We start from the raw sequence: 18516 nt of genomic DNA, 5'->3' as shown, positions 1-18516 counted from the left end.
TATGCGCTGAACCATGCAGTCTCGGTTACAGTGTGCATCATTTCCTCCCACAGAGTGGTACTGCTCCTCATACGTCATGCCCTAGCGCCCTCTCCTGCCATACTAACTGGTAATGTTGTGTCCGAATTATACCTCTTTCTGATTCACCTTGTAGTGGATGTGATGCAGCGTTGTACACATGGTTCCGTATTCGAATCTAGTGCTTGCCGACAGGGTGTTTACTTACGGAGCCGGCCGGTGTGGCCGTGCGGTTCTAGCGCTTCAGTTTGGAACCGCGTGACCGCTGCGGTCGCAGGTTCGAGTCCTGCCTCGGGCATGGATGTGTGTGATGTCCTTAGGTTAGTTAGGTTTAATTAGTTCTAAGTTCTAGGCGACTGATGACCTCAGCAGTTAAGTCGCATAGTGCTCAGAGCCATTTTTACTTACGGAAATGCAAATGTCAACGGGCGGCTGGCAGCAAGGTTATAGCAGGAGACCTATCCACGACGACAACAAACACAACATTCAGTGTCTGCAACAGTGTTTCACCTTTTTCTCTGAGACAGGATCGTTTCAGGAAACAGGGAATCATGAAGGACGTGCCCGAAATGTTCGCACACCAGACTTTGATTAACACTGTGGGAGGCGACCGTTGAGTCAGTAACAGGCAGTTGGCCCGCCAGTACAGGATAAACCAGACGACCGTGTAGAAAATTCTCCATGATGATTATTACTATTCTTATCACTTACAGCGTGCGCAGGGCTTACTGGCGACAGACTTCCCACACCGAGAGTAATTTTGTCACTGATTTCTTCCCCAGGCAACCACGATTCTGGGATTTGCGTCATGCGTCCTATTCACAGATGAGGCCACATTCAACTTTCATAAGTCATCCGTGGGATAGTATGCTGAACCCTCAAGGTATGGTGACAGCCAATCATCAGCATCGGTGCAGCTGGAATGTGTGGGTCGGGATAATTGGCGACCTTATTTTGGGACCAATCTTCCTTCCACGTCACCTAACAGGCCGAAACCATCGGCGTTTCTTGCCTCCATTGATGATTCAAAGTATGTGGCTGCTACAAGGATGGTGCTCTAGGCCACTTGGCCGTTAACGTCCGGACGCATTTCAAGCGTGTCTTCCCTGGTTGATGGACTGGACGAGGGAGTCCAATTGCATGGCCTGCTCGTTCACCGGAACTCAACCCGTGCGATCTCAAAAGTATCGTGTATGCATTGCTCATTCCAGATGTGGAGACACTGGAGCAGCGTATTCACGCTGCCTTTGACACTGTTCGGATGTAGCCTGGCCGATGTTAACTGTGAGACAGAATATGCTACGGTGCGTACACGCATGCGCTGAGGTACGTAGAAACCATTTTCACCGCATTCTGTGGCCGTGGCTGCATGATACAGCGCTTATTACACCGCAATCTCAGCAACAATGTACGATTGAATAAATGGTCTCTAGCATGGAAACCACGCATTTCCGGACAAAAGTTCATTAGACTTGTTTTATTCCGATCCTCTCGTCGATCAAGCCTTAAAGTCTGTACGCGGTGAAAAAAATCACCCTGTATTTTTCAACAGCACTGGGTGGATGGGACAGGGAAGAGATCAACCAGGTTCTCCCGTGTCTGTTCCGGCAGCATCGAAAAGTGGCGAGAAAGCAAAATTCGTTTTATAGTTAAAGGGCAGTTGTCGGTAACTCTTCTGATATTTTATAATTTTTAGTACTTCAAGCCCTGGCCGGCCGGTGTGGCCGTGCGGTTCTAAGCGCGTCAGTTTGGAACCGCGTGACCGCTACGGTCGCAGGTTCGAATCCTGCCTCGGGCATGGATGTGTGTGATGTCCTTAGATTAGTTAGGTTTAAGTAGTTCTAAGTTCTAGGGGACTGATGACCTCAGTAGTTAAGTCCCATAGTGCTCAGAGACATTTTTGAACAAGCCCTGAAGATACCTGTCCTCTGTGTCCTTAGTACAGTATTTCGACTTGTATGAAGAATTGGTGGTTTGTTTCTAAATAATTCGGTGTAAAGGTGAAGCCGGTTCTCCGAAATTTCCAAAATCTATTACCTTTCTTCATTTTGATACATACAAACCTGTCTCTCGAATGTAATATGAAACACTTACCAAGTGTTCTTATGCATTTCTATTTTATTAATGGTGAAGTTAAACAAATCCTGGAATTTTTCATAAAATTGCTATGTAATGTTGTAAAATCGTGTACCATAGTCTCGGTTACTAGTCTGGTTTGGGTGTAGACTGCATCATGTTTTGGCCACTATTGCAATTACGTAATACACCAGAATGAAAAGCACTCCAATCAAAGCACAAAAGAAGTTGATTGTGTTCTAGGCAGAGTTAGGAATGTAAATGAATGGAACTAGCTTTTCAACTTATCTGGCAAGTTCAAAGACATTTAACTCAGAACTTATTGTCATATTCGCGCTTTTTTGCTTGTTAGTATTAGTAGCTATGTCATGTAATACAAGGCATCGTGTCAAGCAAAGTAACATGATACCTGATGTCATGTCGTGTACACGATAAATGCTATCAAGTCGTCCAAAACGGCATTTGGCATGTCGTGCAATATGCCACTAAGTAGCATTAAAGTTTAGGATGGATGCATTCCCACTCTGTGATACATTAGATTTTAGGTGCACCACCACTCTAGGCTACTTTCTGTTGTGAATGCATTCTATTCTCTAGAAGCACACGAATTTGGTCTCTGTTCTTCCATCCCTCACCATACAATTAAAAGGGGTTGGTTTTGAGGGAGAACTGGTCCCTCCGGGAAAAGGTGAATCCCCCCACCTAGAGATCAAAAAACTGTTTTAGAAGAAACTGTTTAACATCTGAGGTCCTCAGTCCCCTAGAACTTAGAACTACTTAACCCTAACTAACCTAAGGACATCACACACATCCGTGCCCGAGGCAGGATTCGAAACTTCAACCGTAGCGGTCGCGCGGTTCCAGACTGAAGCACCTAGAACCACTAGGTCACAGCGGACGGCCCTCCTCCTCCTCCTCCTCCTCCTCCCAGGAAAATATCTACCCCCGAAAAACTTCAGTTATTATATGTATGCTCTTCAGCCATATGATGTTATACATGATGTTTCCGTAAGAAATTGCAAAAATGTAACAGGACATAGAGAATACTCCACTGAACAATTTCATACAGGGAACCTGGGGTCGGAGAAGTCAGCTTAAGGAGATATTGAAGTAAACTTTCTACTGCTTTGTCTAGCATTTTCCAGCGTGTTTACAACCAACATGCGTACAAGATTGCTCGTAATCTACTGTTTACTTTCATGTAAGTTTTTTATTTCCTGCAAGGTAACAAGAACGAGCCTGATTACTAAGAAGTCATAATAAAGTTTTTTTTTAATTTACTTCTCCATAAGATGGCTCTGTTGTATCGTATTTACGTTGTTCCATGACAGTACTTGCTATGAATCAACAGCATGACGGTGCCCCGTCTCACTTCAGTGTGGATGTCCGCAACCATCTCAATGCTGTATTTTCTGGTCGCTGGTTGGAAGAGGAGGTCCTATTCCATGGCCTGCGAGATCACCTACCCTGAATCCCCTTCATTATTTCCTCTGAGGATATTTAAAGTCACTTGTGTATGAGACCCTAGTGGATATGGAAATGGAATTAGTTAACAGAACTGTAGCTGCCTTGATATGATTCGAAACACACCAGGGATGTTTGTCAAGGTGCGTCAGAATCTTGTTCGCCGATGTCATGCTTGCATTGAGGTTGACGGCCGTCAGTTTCACCATATTTTGCTCATTGTGTCACTGATGGTATTTGCAGTTAACTGTAACTAATGTAAATGAAGATCACACAGTAAAGTAATTTTATTCCTATTATCTCCATAAGCTGGCATCTCCGACTCCAGGTTCCCTATCGCAAATTGCTCAGTGGAGCGTCCTCTATGTCCTGTTAAACTTCCTCAAGCTCTTGCGGAAATATCCTGTATATTGTTTATTATGACTGGTGAATCTTCTGGATTTTGGGTACAGGATCAGGGACTTTAGCCTGTCAACTGCAAGATGCAGGTGTGCCAAAACCTTGCAGCTAAGAGAGCTCACTGCGCTAGGGAAGCAGGGCTAACTAGTAAAAAATCACGAGTTTAGTTCGACTTTAGACCGTCGTATCTCAACAGCGGATAAAAATTATTATATAAAAAATTCTTTTTGTCTTTATCTATTGAACTACCTTTGTGCAAATGATGAGCCGGTTCGTACAAGTATAGAAGAGCTGCGCTTCAGAAACATCCCAGGAAAAGGTGTTTATTGCGTGTTTTCGAATGTAAACTCCGAAAGGTGCCAATACAAATGGTGACATCAGCCCAACTAAAAGCATTTGCAAAATGAATTGTGCGATTCACATAATTTGCCTGAGCTACAGTGGCTATACAAATGGCAGCTGATCCGAGCTAAACCAAAAACTTTTTACCCCATTTTCGTAGCTTAAGTAGGAACCGAGCACCAAGAACCCCCTCCCCTTTCCGCCGTCAACCGCCAGCCACGGTTCTGCGCGCATTCCTTTCAGACATATTTGTTACATAGCTTCCGCGCTCTAATGATACATTCAGCGGCCGAAACGCTGGAACACATTTATATTATACGACGTGATCAACAATCCAAAACAGATTTATGGCAACGGACTCCGGGCGCGAAAGCAAACGATTTTACGTAAGATTCTGAATGTTCGAATGCAATAGTGAGGAAATTATTACCAACAGATAGGGAGGCATGTCACCAGGTGAAAGAGCGATGACTGAAATCTAACAGGAATTCTAGAGATTGCGCATCAAGTCAATAAAAATTGTGTTCTCGTCCTTTAGTAGCTGTCGGCTCTTTTTGTGGGGACGAGTGTAGCAGGGTCCGAGGGAAGGCAGGCAGGTGCTGATACAAGAGGCTGGTCCGCAGTCAACAAGCATCAAAAGAGAGCCGTACAGGCGGGCCGAAGCAGAATTGCAGCTAACGGCGCGGCCTCACATCCAGTTACGTCAGCTGGCCGAGCGCTGGGGGAGCGCCTGAATGCCTGTCCCGAGAGGACAGCTCGGCTGACAGTCTATGCGAGGACCAGTAAACTGCTGGCAGGCAGAGACTGGACCAACAAGCAGTACAGAAAGGTGGACGGCGGAAAGAAATATGCAAAGACATCAAACTGAGCACTAGTGAATAACTTAGTAGCTACTTCCTGGGTTGTGTAGCTTAAGTCTGAGTCGTCACCATTTGACACACGCTGTCACTCGGAAATTACTTCATTAATCAGTTTGAAAGGATAAGAATTTCAGCTCCTGTCGACGACAATGTCATTAGAGTCGAGGCATAATCTCGTTTTGAGGAGAGATGGGAAGGAGATCGATCGTGTTCTCTCCAAAGGAACCCTCCCGATGCTTACCTTAAACACCGCATATCACTATACTTTGCGTTACTCGAATCATGTTGTTGTTGTTGGTGTTGTTGTTGTTGTTGTTAGTGGTGGTGATGGTGCAGTTTTCAGTTCGAAGATTGGTCTGATGCAGCTCTACACGCTACTCTATCCTATGCAAGGCTCTTCATCTCCGAATAACCACTGCAACCTACGACCCTTTGAATTTACTTACTGTATTCATTTCTTGGTATCCCTCTACAATTTTTTACACCCCCCCCCCCCAATTCTGCCCCCCTCCCAACTCTAAATTGGTGATCCTTAGATGTCGCAGAATGTGTCCTATCAACAGATTCCTTCGTTTGGTAAAGTTATGCACCAATGTCTTTCCCCCTTATTCTGTTCAGCACTTCCTCGTTTGTTACTTTATCTTCCCATCCAGTCTTCAGTATTCTTCTGTTGCAGCACATTTCGAAATCTTCTGTTCTCTTCTTGTCTGGACTGTTTCTCATCCACGTTTCACTTCCATACATAGCTACTCTCCAGACAAATACTTTAAGGAAGCACTTCCTAAGACTTAAATCTATATGCGGTGTCAACAAATTTGTCTTCTTCAGAAAAGTTTTTCTCGCCATTGCCAGTCCAGATCTTGCATCTTCTCTGTTTCGGCCATCATCAGATATTTTTCTGTCCAAGTGGCAAAACTATTCTACTTTTAGTTTCTTGTTTCAAGATCACGTTCCGCCAGCCTCCTCTGATTTAATTCGACTACCATTTGTTACTCTTATTTTGCTCTTGTTAATGTGCCCCTTATCCCGTTCTTTCAAGACACTGTCCATTCCATCCATCTTCTCTTCTAAGTCTTTTGCTGTCTCTCACAGAATTACAATGTCATCGGCAAATCTCCAAGTTTTTATTTCTTCTCCATGGACTTTAATTCCTACTCCGAATTTTTCTTTTGTTTCCTTTACTATTTGCTCAGTGTACAGATTGAATAACGTCGTGGATAGGCTACAACCCTGTCTCACTCCCTTTCAACTACTGCTTCCTTTTCATGTCTCTCGATGCCTTACAACTGCCCTCTGGTTTCTGTACCAGTTGCAAATAACCTTTCGCACTCTGTGTTTTATCCTTGCTAGTTTCAGAATTTCAGAAAGTGTATCACAGTCGATATTGTCAATAGCTATCTCCTAATCTACAAAAACTATAAACGTGGATTTGCCTTTCCTAACCCTAACTTGTAAGACACGTCTAAGGGTCAGTAATACCTCGCGTGTTCCTAAATTTTCCGGAATCCAAACTGATCTTCACCGAGGTCGGCGTCTACTAGTTTTTCGATTCTTCTGTAAAGAATTCGTGTTAGTATTTTGCAACCGTGACTTATTAAAATGATAGGTAATTTTTACACCTCTTAGAGCGTCTGCTGTCTTCAGAATTACGATTATCAAATTCTGCCTGTAATCTGAGGGTATTTCGCCTCTCCCAGACATCTTGCGCCCCATGTGGAATAGTTTTGTTATTGCTGGCTCTCCCTGGGCGAATGTCATCTACTCCGGGGGCCTTGTTACGACTTAGGTCATTCAGTGCTCTGTCAAATTCTTCTCGGATTATCATATTTTCCGTTTCAACTTCAGGTACTCCTCTTGCCTGTCAATAACATGGCCTTGAACTTCGTTACCATTGCATATCCCCTCTACATACTCTTTCCACCTTTCATCTTTCTCTTCTATGTTTATTAAATAAAAATGCATCGTGAAGTTTCTTTATCAATATTTTCAGCCATTGTTAGGTGTTGCTACAGTTGTGTTTATCACGTAGATAAGAATAAATACTGTTCGTCTTTTACAACTGAATGTTGACTTTGTTTTCAACCAATCATGTTACAGCTGTTTGTATCAAGTATCATCAGTGGTCTATAAAGTAGTAGATAACTGTTACGAGACGTGAGTGTTTCCTGGCAGCACCTTCAGGTAGTAAAAATAAATCTCGACTAATTCACAGCTTCCCCCACCTCCCTCCCCAACACTACTACGAAACGCGCGCACACACGAACCCACCCACCATCCACCCACCCACCCACCCACCCACACACACACACACACACACACACACACACACACACACACACTCCTCTCTCGAACATAACATCTATTTCTCTGCCACCCTCTACAGCCTCCGTGATCCCTCAGTTAATCGTGCGGCAAGTGCACTTGGAGTATACAACAGGAAGGTTATATGTAGTGAAATTCCTAATTGTGATACACTGTCAATATGAGTTTTTTGTAGTGCTCTCCTAGTGTCTACGTAAGAGTGAAGAGGCACACAAAAACCGGAATCTTAATAATAAGCGATTGATGACAGAACTCTAACTGTAAATAATAAGAGAACCTAAATTGCTACCAGTGGCCACTACATGTTTTGTAACAAAATGTGTGTAGTTCAGCAATCTTATTTTATTGACCATTCTTGAGGCCTAATATGGACAGGAAAAACGCATTCGATTGAACATAACATGATAAACATAATTTCAGATTCCAGTTAACGTTTGAAAATACTGCACAGAGAAGCATCAGCAATTAATGGCACACAGAAACTGACCTCCTTCTCTGATTTAGGCGCTACTACTTGTGGTTGGACAGCACATACATACTTTTCCAAAAGATATATAAATGGTGTAATTTTATCCATGAGAACTGGATTTGAAATTCTTTACCCCGCTAGCAGTTACGCTTTTCGTAGCCATAAGGCGGTACAAGCAAGACGAACATACATCAGTTCATCCTGACACATGACAATCTAAACAGCAAGAATGAAATATTTGTAAATCAGGAATCCAGCGGCCTCTGAAGTGTTGCCATTTTGGTTTCCATCGACAATGTTTCAACTATATCCGCATCTTCGCCTACAAATGGACGACTTCTCTGCTGTTCACGCTTAAGCACCTGGCAGAAGGTTCATCGAAAAACCTTCAGACTTTCTCTAGCGCTCCACTCTTGAACAGTGCGCGGTAAAAACGAACACTTAAATCTTTCCGTGCGAACTCTGATGTATTTTATTAGGATGATCATTTCTTCCTATGTAGGTGGGCGTCAACAAAATTTCTTTGCATTCGGAAGAGGAAGCTGGTGATTGAAATTTCGTAAAAAGTGTCCCCGCACTGAAAAAACGGCTTTGGTTTAATGATTGCCACTTCAACTCACGTATCATATCCGTGACACTCTGTCCCCTATTTCGCGATAATACAAGACGTGTTGCTCTTCTTTGAACTTTTATGATGTCATCCTTCAATCCTGTATGGTAATAAGTTCATACTGTGCAGCAGTGCTCCATAAGAGGAGAGGAGGAGATTAGTGTTTAACGTCCCGTCGACAACGAGGTAATTAGAGACGGAGCACAAGCTCGAATGAGGGAATGATTGGGAAGGAAATCGGCCGAGCCCTTTCAAAGGAACCATCCCGGCATTTGCCTGAAACGATTAAGGGAAGTCACGGAAAACCTACATCAGAATGGTCGGAGACGGGTTTTGAACCGTCGTCCTCCCGAATGCGAGTCCAGTGTGCTAACCACTGCGCCACCCCGCTCGGTGCTCTACAAGAGAATGGACAAGCGTAGAATAGGCTCTCTCATTAGTAGACTTGTTGCATGTTCTAAACACTACTTTTGATTCGCTTGTACCACAATACTACCCGTGTGATCGTCCTAATTAATGTTATTCGTGATTGTGATCCCTAGATATTATGTGGAGCAATTGTTTGAAAAACACTGGGAATATGACAAAGGTGTCTGTAGTGTGTTCGTCGATTTTCAACGTGCATACGGCAACATCCACAAGAATGGTCTGTACAACGCACTGCGTGACTTCAGAATGGCCGAGAGGCTAATGAGAATGATGCACATTTGTCGGATGGTTCAAGGGAAGCAGTGCGTTTCCGAGGGATCACGTCAGAAACGTTAGAGATTGAGACAGGTCTCAGTCATGTTCTGAAGAAAGTAATCAGGGAATGTAGCCAACAGGAATGGGCTGGAGCACAGATGGATGGTAATTGCAATTGTGTCTCATATAGAGATAATATAGAAACTGCTAAGTGAACCAAACCATGTGTTGAAAGAAACGTACCAGCTAATGAACTACCACAGAAAGTGGGGATAAAGATGAATCAAGACAAAACCGAGTTCATGCAATTAGGAAGAAGACAAGAGCAGCAAGTGTTTCTTGAGATAGGTGACTTGAGGTTCACCACTTTAAGTACCTGGGATCTTGTTTCCACAGCAACAATAGCACAGAAATGGACATGAAGGATAGAACAGCAGTGGGAATGAAATGCATGCTTCAGGGAGACATTCATCTCAGAATCACTATCAGTGAATACTAAGATGTGAATATATGACAGTGATACGCCCAGCAGTCACTTACGGATCAGAAGCCCGGAGAATGACTAAACTAAAAAGGAAAAACTATTAACTATAAACGTATTTTTCCGCGGCTATTGTCACAGTCAATAAAACTTTTCCGAGTTTGTGATCTGTACCATTATCTCCTTTCTGCGTAATTGTTATGGTGTAACGTTGCAATTTAAATTCTGAATATTGTTTTTGGAACGCCGCGTATATTTTGAGCACGAGTAGATGCGTTTTAAATATACGTAGCGTGACTTAATCTCAATAAGCATGCAAAAAGTTATTTATTATTAATGGAAATGTTACGCTTTCTTTCAATGAATGACAACGCAACGTAACCTGCAACTAACCCAGCGATAATATAGACCATGAAATGATTTCTTTTCCCAGCCAATTAATGTTACACAGGATGAAAGAATCGCACAAACACCTGCGTATTTTGTAAACAATTGCAAAGAATTTCTTTAACTTTATCTCTTTAAGAACTGAGTTAACTTTTTACGCTTTGAATTCTCTGAAAATATTTTAAATCAGAGGTGAAGCCTCACCTAAGCCTTGCAGTGTTAAATCTCTGAGTAAGTTTCGTAATCAAAAGTATTAACTAACTTTTAACATTGCAAACTGACTGTAAAACTTCATAAAAATACTTATTATTATTTTCCTTTGCGAATGAAGCTCGCAAACACTGAAATATTTTTTAGTACACGTAATAGCGGATTCAGCGCCACCGAAACAGTTGACACCAGATGAGCAATCGAGAGCAATATTATTATTATGTTTACATAAATTTCACTTGGAGGGAGAGGTATTTTTGAAAGGAAACATAAGATATTTTCAATTAACAATATATTGTAACCTTAAAGCTCATACAGACAGCTAGCTAGTTATACATACATCGATCAACAGGAGAGAGAGAGAGAGAGAGAGAGAGAGAACAACCAGGCGAAAAACAGAGAACAAACAGGGGCGAGCAACATGGCTCTTGTGTATATATATATATATATATATATATATATATATATATATATATATATATATATATGACACTTGAAGTGCCTTGCTTTCATGGAACGTAATGAAATATAGTATTCTTTGCGATTAATGAAACTATTTACAATATTTGTCGCAGAATGTTAGCAGACTCGACAAAATGACTTATGCCGGCCGCGGTGGTCTAGTGGTTCTAGGCGCGCATCCGGAACCGCGGGACTGCTACGGTCGCAGGTTCGAATCCTGCCTCGGGCATGGATGTGTGTGATGTCCTTAGGTTAGTTAGGTTTAAGTAGTTCTAAGTTCTAGGGGACTGATGACCACAGAAGTTAAGTCCCATAATGCTCAGAGCCATTTTTGAAAATGACTTATGATATTACAGGCATTATTTTCTCTTTTTACGTTTCATTCATATTAGTTGAATAAATCGCGTCATACATTAGATAGGCTTCCAGGTGACGACGCAGGTCGCATTGCAATATGTAAAGCTACCGACGTTTGGGTCACTGTTGCAAGTAACCTTCACACCCTGAAGGAGGTCACTTGCAACAGCGCCCGAAGCGTCGGTAGTTTTACATATTTGTAACGTGGTCACAAACCCAGAGAAATTTTATTGACAAAACATGTTAATGTTTGAGAGAAGAGTGATGAATAAAACATGGGGACCGATGTTAGACAAAGGAGTTTAGAGAAGGAGGAGAATTGAGGAAATCTGCCTCTTGATGCAACAATCCACAACACTGCAGAAGCTAAAGGGCAAAAGAATCTAGTGGGTAGGCCACGTATCTGTCACAGAGAGCTATATCTGTAGTCATTTACATATCTGCGGATGGTGTGTGAGTGTACTAACTGACATTGATATCCGATCTTGTCTTTTGGGTGCTTAACTTTTTTGCCAAGTAGCGTATGTTTTCTCATTTCACAATAAGCAATTTCACATTTGTTTATCAGATTTTAATTTACTTACATGTGAGTGGCAGTTAAAAATGGAAAAGCGTTATTTTTATACAGAAAGTACGATTCAGTAATTGTTAATATCCGCCTGCTTAGCTGAGTGGTAACGTGCTCACCTCCCCTCACTAGGCCCGAGTTCGATTCTCGGGCGGGTTGGAGATTTTCTCCGCTCGTGGACTGGGTATTGTTGTCCTCACCATCATTTCATCCTAATCATCGGCCGCAAGTCCCCCAGTGTGGCGCCGAATGAAATAAGACTTGCACCTGGCGGCAGAACCCGAATGGGACCTTCCGGCCAACAGTGCCATACCATCATTTCATTTTAGTAATGGTTAATATTTCCATCCGATAATGAATGTAGCATTTCAATAAAAGTAAACAGGAAAATTGCCGCAACCTAGGATCGAACTGTGAACGCACTCAACTACTGGGAAATAATAATGGAATTGTTTTGTATTTAATAGCGCTCGGAAGTCCTGTGATCTTCGAAGACGATGTACCCAGTTCGAGATTTACGTCGTACAGCTGAAGGAAATTAGTGTCGTCGCACTGATCTACAGATCATACAAGTATGAAGAAAATCGAAGAAGCCCAGTCCCATTGTAAGTACTGTGTTCATTGCTTCCATGGATCTTGTAAGCATCCCCTATTTCCAGCCAGACCAGCAAAGACGTCAGACATTAGCATTTGAGTATGTTAGATTAATTTATTTCTCTTGTATTTTTAACCATCTTCTGCAATTTTCTTCCACTTCCTTCATTGGTTCTTCGACGCTCGAGTTGAAGGTAATTATTATTTGGATACAAAATTTTCAACAGCAGCTTAGATGAGTAAAAATTATGTCACTTGAGCGAAAGGTAACAGCTAAGACGGTAAGGTGAAGCTGCCCCCACGCCACCGGTTGAGTTTAACGCTGCAGTCCATGCCCTTGCCTTCCTCCGACCTTTGATCTGACGCGGCCAGTTATAGCGGAACCTACAGTTTATAGTGAGCTCCTAACCACAGCGCAACTTGGCGTTTTACACATTATACAGGGTGTTAAAAAAGCAGCAATGATAAAAATCAGCTACTGTTTCAAAAAGAAATTATTTCTAAAAAGGGAAGCACAACCTCAGGGCCTGAGTCCTGTCTTTGGGTGCATATTAAAATGTGAGTCCATAAAGGATGCAGAACTGAGATAAAAATACGTTAAAATAGTGCAAACCATGCTACATAGCATGAAACAGGATATCCTCTTCAATCCTAGGCTTGCCAGGCTTTCTTACCTCCACTGCGCGATGCCAATGGTGATGTTGCAGATGATGGTGCTACTAGAACAGAGTTACTAAACACAGTTTTTCGAAATTCTTTCACTAAAGAAGACGAAGTAAATATTCCAGAATGCAAATCAAGAACAACTGTACGTGAGTAGAAGTCCTCGTCGTAGCGAAGCAGCTTAAAACACAACTTGAGGCCTCAGGTCCAGCTTGTACACCAGTCAGGCTCCTTTCAAAGTATGCTTATACACCGAAGAGCCAAAGAAACTGGTACACCTGCCTAATATCGTTTAAGGGCCCCAAGACCACGTAGCAGTGCCGCAACAGGACGTGGCATGGTCTCGAGTAATGCCTGAAGTAGTGCTGGAGGGAACTGACGCCATGAATCCTGCAGGACTGTCCATAAATCCGTAAGAGTACGACGGGGTGGAGACCTCTTCTGAACATCACGTTTCAAGGCATCCCAGATATGCTCAATAATGTTCATGTCTGGGGAGTTTGGTGGCCAGCGGAAGTGTTTAAACTCAGACGACTATTCCTGAAGCCATTCTGTAGCAATTCTGGACGTATAGAGAGTGTCGCATTGTCGTGCTGGATTTGCCCAAGTTCGTCGGAATGTAGACTGAACATGAATGGATGCAGGTGATCAGACGGTACGTGCGACCTGTCCAGTCGTTTCTAGACGTATCAGAGTCCCATATCGCTCCAACTGCGCATGCCCCACACCGCACCACCAGCTTGAACAGTCCCATGCTGACAAGCAGGGTCCGTGGATTTGAGGTTGTCTCCATACCCGTACACGTTCATCCGCTCGATACAATTTGAAACGAGACTCGTCGACTAGGCAACATCTTTCCAGTCATCAACAGTCCAATGTCGATGATGACAAGCCCAGGCGTGCAGTCCTCAAGAGTACACAAGTGGGTCTTCGTTTACGAAAGCCCATATCGATGATGTTTTGTTGAATGATTCGCACGTTGACACCTGTTGATGGCCCAGCATTGAAATCTCCAGCAATTTGCGGAAGGATTGCACTTCTGTCACGTTGAACGAGTCTCTTCAGTCGTCGTTGATCCCGTTCTTGCAGGATCTTTTTCCGGCCGCAGCGATGTCGGAGATTTCATGTTTTATCGGATTCCTGACATTCACGGTACACACGTGCAATAGTTGCTCCGGAAAATCCCCACTTCATCGCTACATCAGAGATGCTGTCTCCCATCGGTTGAGCGCCGACTGTAACACCACGTTCAACCTCATTTAAATCTTGATAATCTGTCATTGTAGCATCTCTGTATTTGAATATGCATGCCTATATCAGTTTTTTGACGCCTCAGTCTACAATAGCTCCATACTTAGCAATTCTATACAACCTCCCTACCTAAGGACTGGAAAATTGCACAGTCACACCAATAGGAAACAGGGGCAACCGGTTAAATTACAGACCCATTCGCTAACGTCAATTTCCAGTATGTTTTTGGAACATGTACCGTTTTCGAACATTATGAGTTGTCTCGAAGGAAAATATTTGTTGGTAAATAGCCAAAGTGGATTCAGAGAATATCATTCTATTGAAACACAACTAGCTCTTTATTCTCAGGAAGTAACGAGTGCTATCGACCGGGGACGTCAGATTGTTTCATACTTGAAGATTTTCACAAGACTTTCGACACCGTTCTGCACAAGCGACTTCTAACCAAACTGCGTGCGTATGAAGTATCGTCTCAATTGTGTAACTGGGTTCGTGGTTTCCTATAGCAAAGATCACAGTTTGTAGTAACTGATAGAAAGCCATCACGTAAAACAAAAGTGATATCTGGCGTTCTTCGAGGAGGTGTTACAGGCTCTCTGCTGTTCCTGATCTGCATGAACTACATAGGATGTTGTGATGATGATGTTTGGTTTGTGGGGCGCTCAACTGCGTGGTTATCAGCGCCCGTACAATTACCCAATCTGGGGCTCAGTCCAATTTCGCCACTTTCCTGGATGATGATGAAATGATGAGGACAACACAAACACCCAGTCATCTCGAGGCAGGTGAAAATCCCTGACCCCGCCGGGAATCGAACCCGGGACCCCGTGCTCGGGAAGCGAGAACGCTACTGCGAGACCACGAGCGGCGGACAACTACATAGGATACAATCAGACAGTCCTTTTAAATTCTTAACAGACGGCGCTATCATTTACCATCTTGTAGACTCATCACATCATCAAAACCTATTGCAAAATGCCTTAGACATCTGTATAGTGCGAAAAGTGGCAGTTGACACTAAATAATGAAACGTGCCGTCAGCCACAGAGTGCTAAAAGAAATAAGCTAAATTTCGGTTACACGATAAATCACACAAATCTAAAGGCTGTAAAATCGACTAAATACTTAGGAATTTGGGATTACAATTGACAAATAACCTAAATTGGAACAATCACATAAGTGAAGTTACGGGTAAAACAAACCAAAGACTGCGTTATTGGCAGAACAATGATAACATGCAACGCGTCTAATAACAGCTTCCACTACTCTTGTCCGTCCTCTTCTAGACTACTGCTGGCGGTGTGGGATCCAGATAAGGGATGTAACTGACGGAGTTCAAAGAACGACATCTCGTTTTGTATTAGCGCTAAATATGAGAGAGTGTGCTACGGACCTGTTACGTGAATTGTGGTGGTATTCATTGAGACAAAGGCGTATTTAGTTGCGGCAGAACCATCTCGTAAAATTTCGATCATCAAATTTCTCCTTCGATTGCGAATGTACTGTATTGGCGCCCAGCTACAGAGGTAGAAATGATCCTCATAATAAAGTAAAAGAAATCACACCTCGCACAGAAAGATTTAAGTGCCCATTTTCCTCGTGCGCTGTTCGGCTCTAAGCACTATGGGACTTAATATCTGAGGTCATCAGTCCCCTAGACTTAGAACTACTTAAACCTAACTAACCTAAGGACATCACACACATTCATCCCCGAGGCAGGATTCGAACCTGCGACCGTAGTGGTCGCGCGGTTCCGGACTGAAGCGCCTAGAGCCGCTCGGACACAACGGCCGGCTAGCTGTTCTTTCGTGGAACGGTAGAGAAATAGCTTGAAACTGGTGTGATTTACCCCCTTCCAGGCTCTTAATTGCGAATTGTTGAGTAACGATGTAGATGCAAATGTAGGATACCCTGTTTCATAACATGTTACAGGGTTGCACTACTTTAAGTCGCCTTGCCATAGTTCGCGCAGCTCTCCACGTCGGAGGTTCGAGTCCTCTCTCGGACATGGGTGTGTGTGTTGTCCTTAGCATAAGTTAGATTAAGTAGTGTGTGAGACAATGGACCGATGACCTCAGCAATTTGGTCCCATAGAACTTACCACAAATTTCCAAATTTTTTGAAACGTATTTGTACCTCACTTATACTTCCTGTATGGATTAACATTTTAATACGCACCTGAAGATGGGATACACGTCCTGAAATCCGATCATGTTTTCCTTTTTAGAAATAAATAATATTTATATCTGTAGCATATTTTACCATTGACGATGAATTCCAAAAGTTATGGACGTCCCATAAAGAGAAACGTGTGTAAAAAAAGGAAGTATTCCATATTGTGGTAGATGGTAGAATGGAGGAAAACAAGACCAAAATGTCGAATAATAATGGGCTCCGAAATGCATCCCTTGAGAATTATGAGTACTTGTTTATCATCGCTCCTGTGAAACACGTCTTTTCTGCTGCAAGTTATTTACAGTTACGAATGACCTACAGAATGCAGTAGACAAATGAGGACAAACTCCTCTGTTATTGTGGACTGGCGAAACCAACGAATGTGAATGCGACGAAGTTTATTGTAACATACTGATGTGTAGCTATCCGGACGTCTATGTTTGCATAATATTCAACGCAGTTTGGTACATTAGCTCTTCTGTTTCACAGTAACAGAATAATGTGTTCTCATTTGTTTACTTATTTGTTTACCCTGTTCAGTGGGTCATTCGTAACAGCAAAGAGCTTGCAGTAGAAGAGGTGTTTTAGAGCAGCGAAGAAGAACAAATGCTCGTAGCTCTTAAGCTATGCATTTTAGAGACCATGTTTACCGGCCATTATTTCTTGTTTTGTTGCAGAGTACCACATCTGAAAATACAGAAACACTTTTCTGAACACCCTGTATAAATAAAATTTAAAACACTGTATAAACAAAGACAATTACAAAAGATGACAGAAGATAATGCTTTAACCGAAGGGGACAGAACCTCGGACATCTGGCTTCGTATTCTGACACTTACCTAGCGAGCCACTTATGTAACAGTTGTGGAGCATGAAATACATCAGTAATTGTATCTGCAATACTTTAGGAATACACCCATTTGTGGTGCAGTAGTTCTCTGTGTAAACATTTGCGTAGAAGATAACAATCACTGTTCGCTGATAGTAAGCCAGGTTTACACAAAAAAGCAGGGTGACCAGCACGTTACATAATGGAATAGAAGTTATTTGTCGCTGAGCAACGTTTCATGAAAACACTATCGGGGATATCTGTGACCTATTCCGATGCATAACCATAGATTCGGTTCGGGTAAAATTTGTCTTGTCGTGTATAATATACTGAACGTAATCACTATATGAGACTGACAGATAGTAATGCCTGGTGTCTTGTGAACTCTGAACCGTGTTGTATAATGAAATCGACGTTTTGGCTTCTATTGCGGAGTCAGTGTTAATGAGGCAGTTCAGGCGGTAAGCTCATATAATCCGCATGTACTTAGTGAATGTACCACTTCAGCAGAGGATAAGTCGCTTCGCTGATTAGCAGGACAAACGTCTCTTTTACAGCGTCTACCGCTCGAGTTGGCTGAGCATCTTCACACTGCTTTCTCGCATACTAAGTTAACCTGTATGGAAACGCTACTCTTGTTTCGATCTTCTCTGTTTCCTTTATCAGTCCTATTTGGAATGGATCCCCGACTGATGAGCACCTACGGACAACATTCCAGGCGAATGAGTGCCATGAAGAAACAGTGAGCGTAGGTCGAGCAACACAGAAGAGAAACGGAACGTAATTACACGTTTTCCATGCGTTACAGGTCTGACCGAACCGTCGAAATTATGTCTTTCCACGATTTTTGTTTTCTGCTGAGCGTCAAACGTATTTTACAGCTTAAATATTGCTTGCTTTATGATGAAGGCAACGTAAATATCAAAAAACTTTGCAAGTTGCGACATAATGGCGAAAAAATTTCTAGCGATTCAGGAAAGTATTTACTTTACTACTCCAGTCTTGGATCACAGTGTTTGTTTGCAACCAGGTTATTAATTTTGGTCAGTAATGACCATCTTCTGTATAACTGAGCCTCCTTCAAGATTATGTACGCTTGAATGGGGCTCTTTACACACTACAATTTAATTTGTTGGACGAAGCCGCAGTGGCTAATGATTTTGACCGCACCATAACATGTAACGGCGTGACGTGTAATGCAACGGGTTTTTACTCAGGTCTGAAATGGTCATTACCTACCGAAATTAATAACCTCTTTACAAATAAACATTGTGATCCAAGACTGGAATTATAAT

The sequence above is a fragment of the Schistocerca cancellata genome, chromosome 8, assembly GCF_023864275.1.
Source record: "Schistocerca cancellata isolate TAMUIC-IGC-003103 chromosome 8, iqSchCanc2.1, whole genome shotgun sequence".
Taxonomy (NCBI): domain Eukaryota; kingdom Metazoa; phylum Arthropoda; class Insecta; order Orthoptera; family Acrididae; genus Schistocerca; species Schistocerca cancellata.
The sequence above is the reverse complement of the archived record's forward strand: the minus strand, read 5'-3'. Positions refer to the sequence as shown.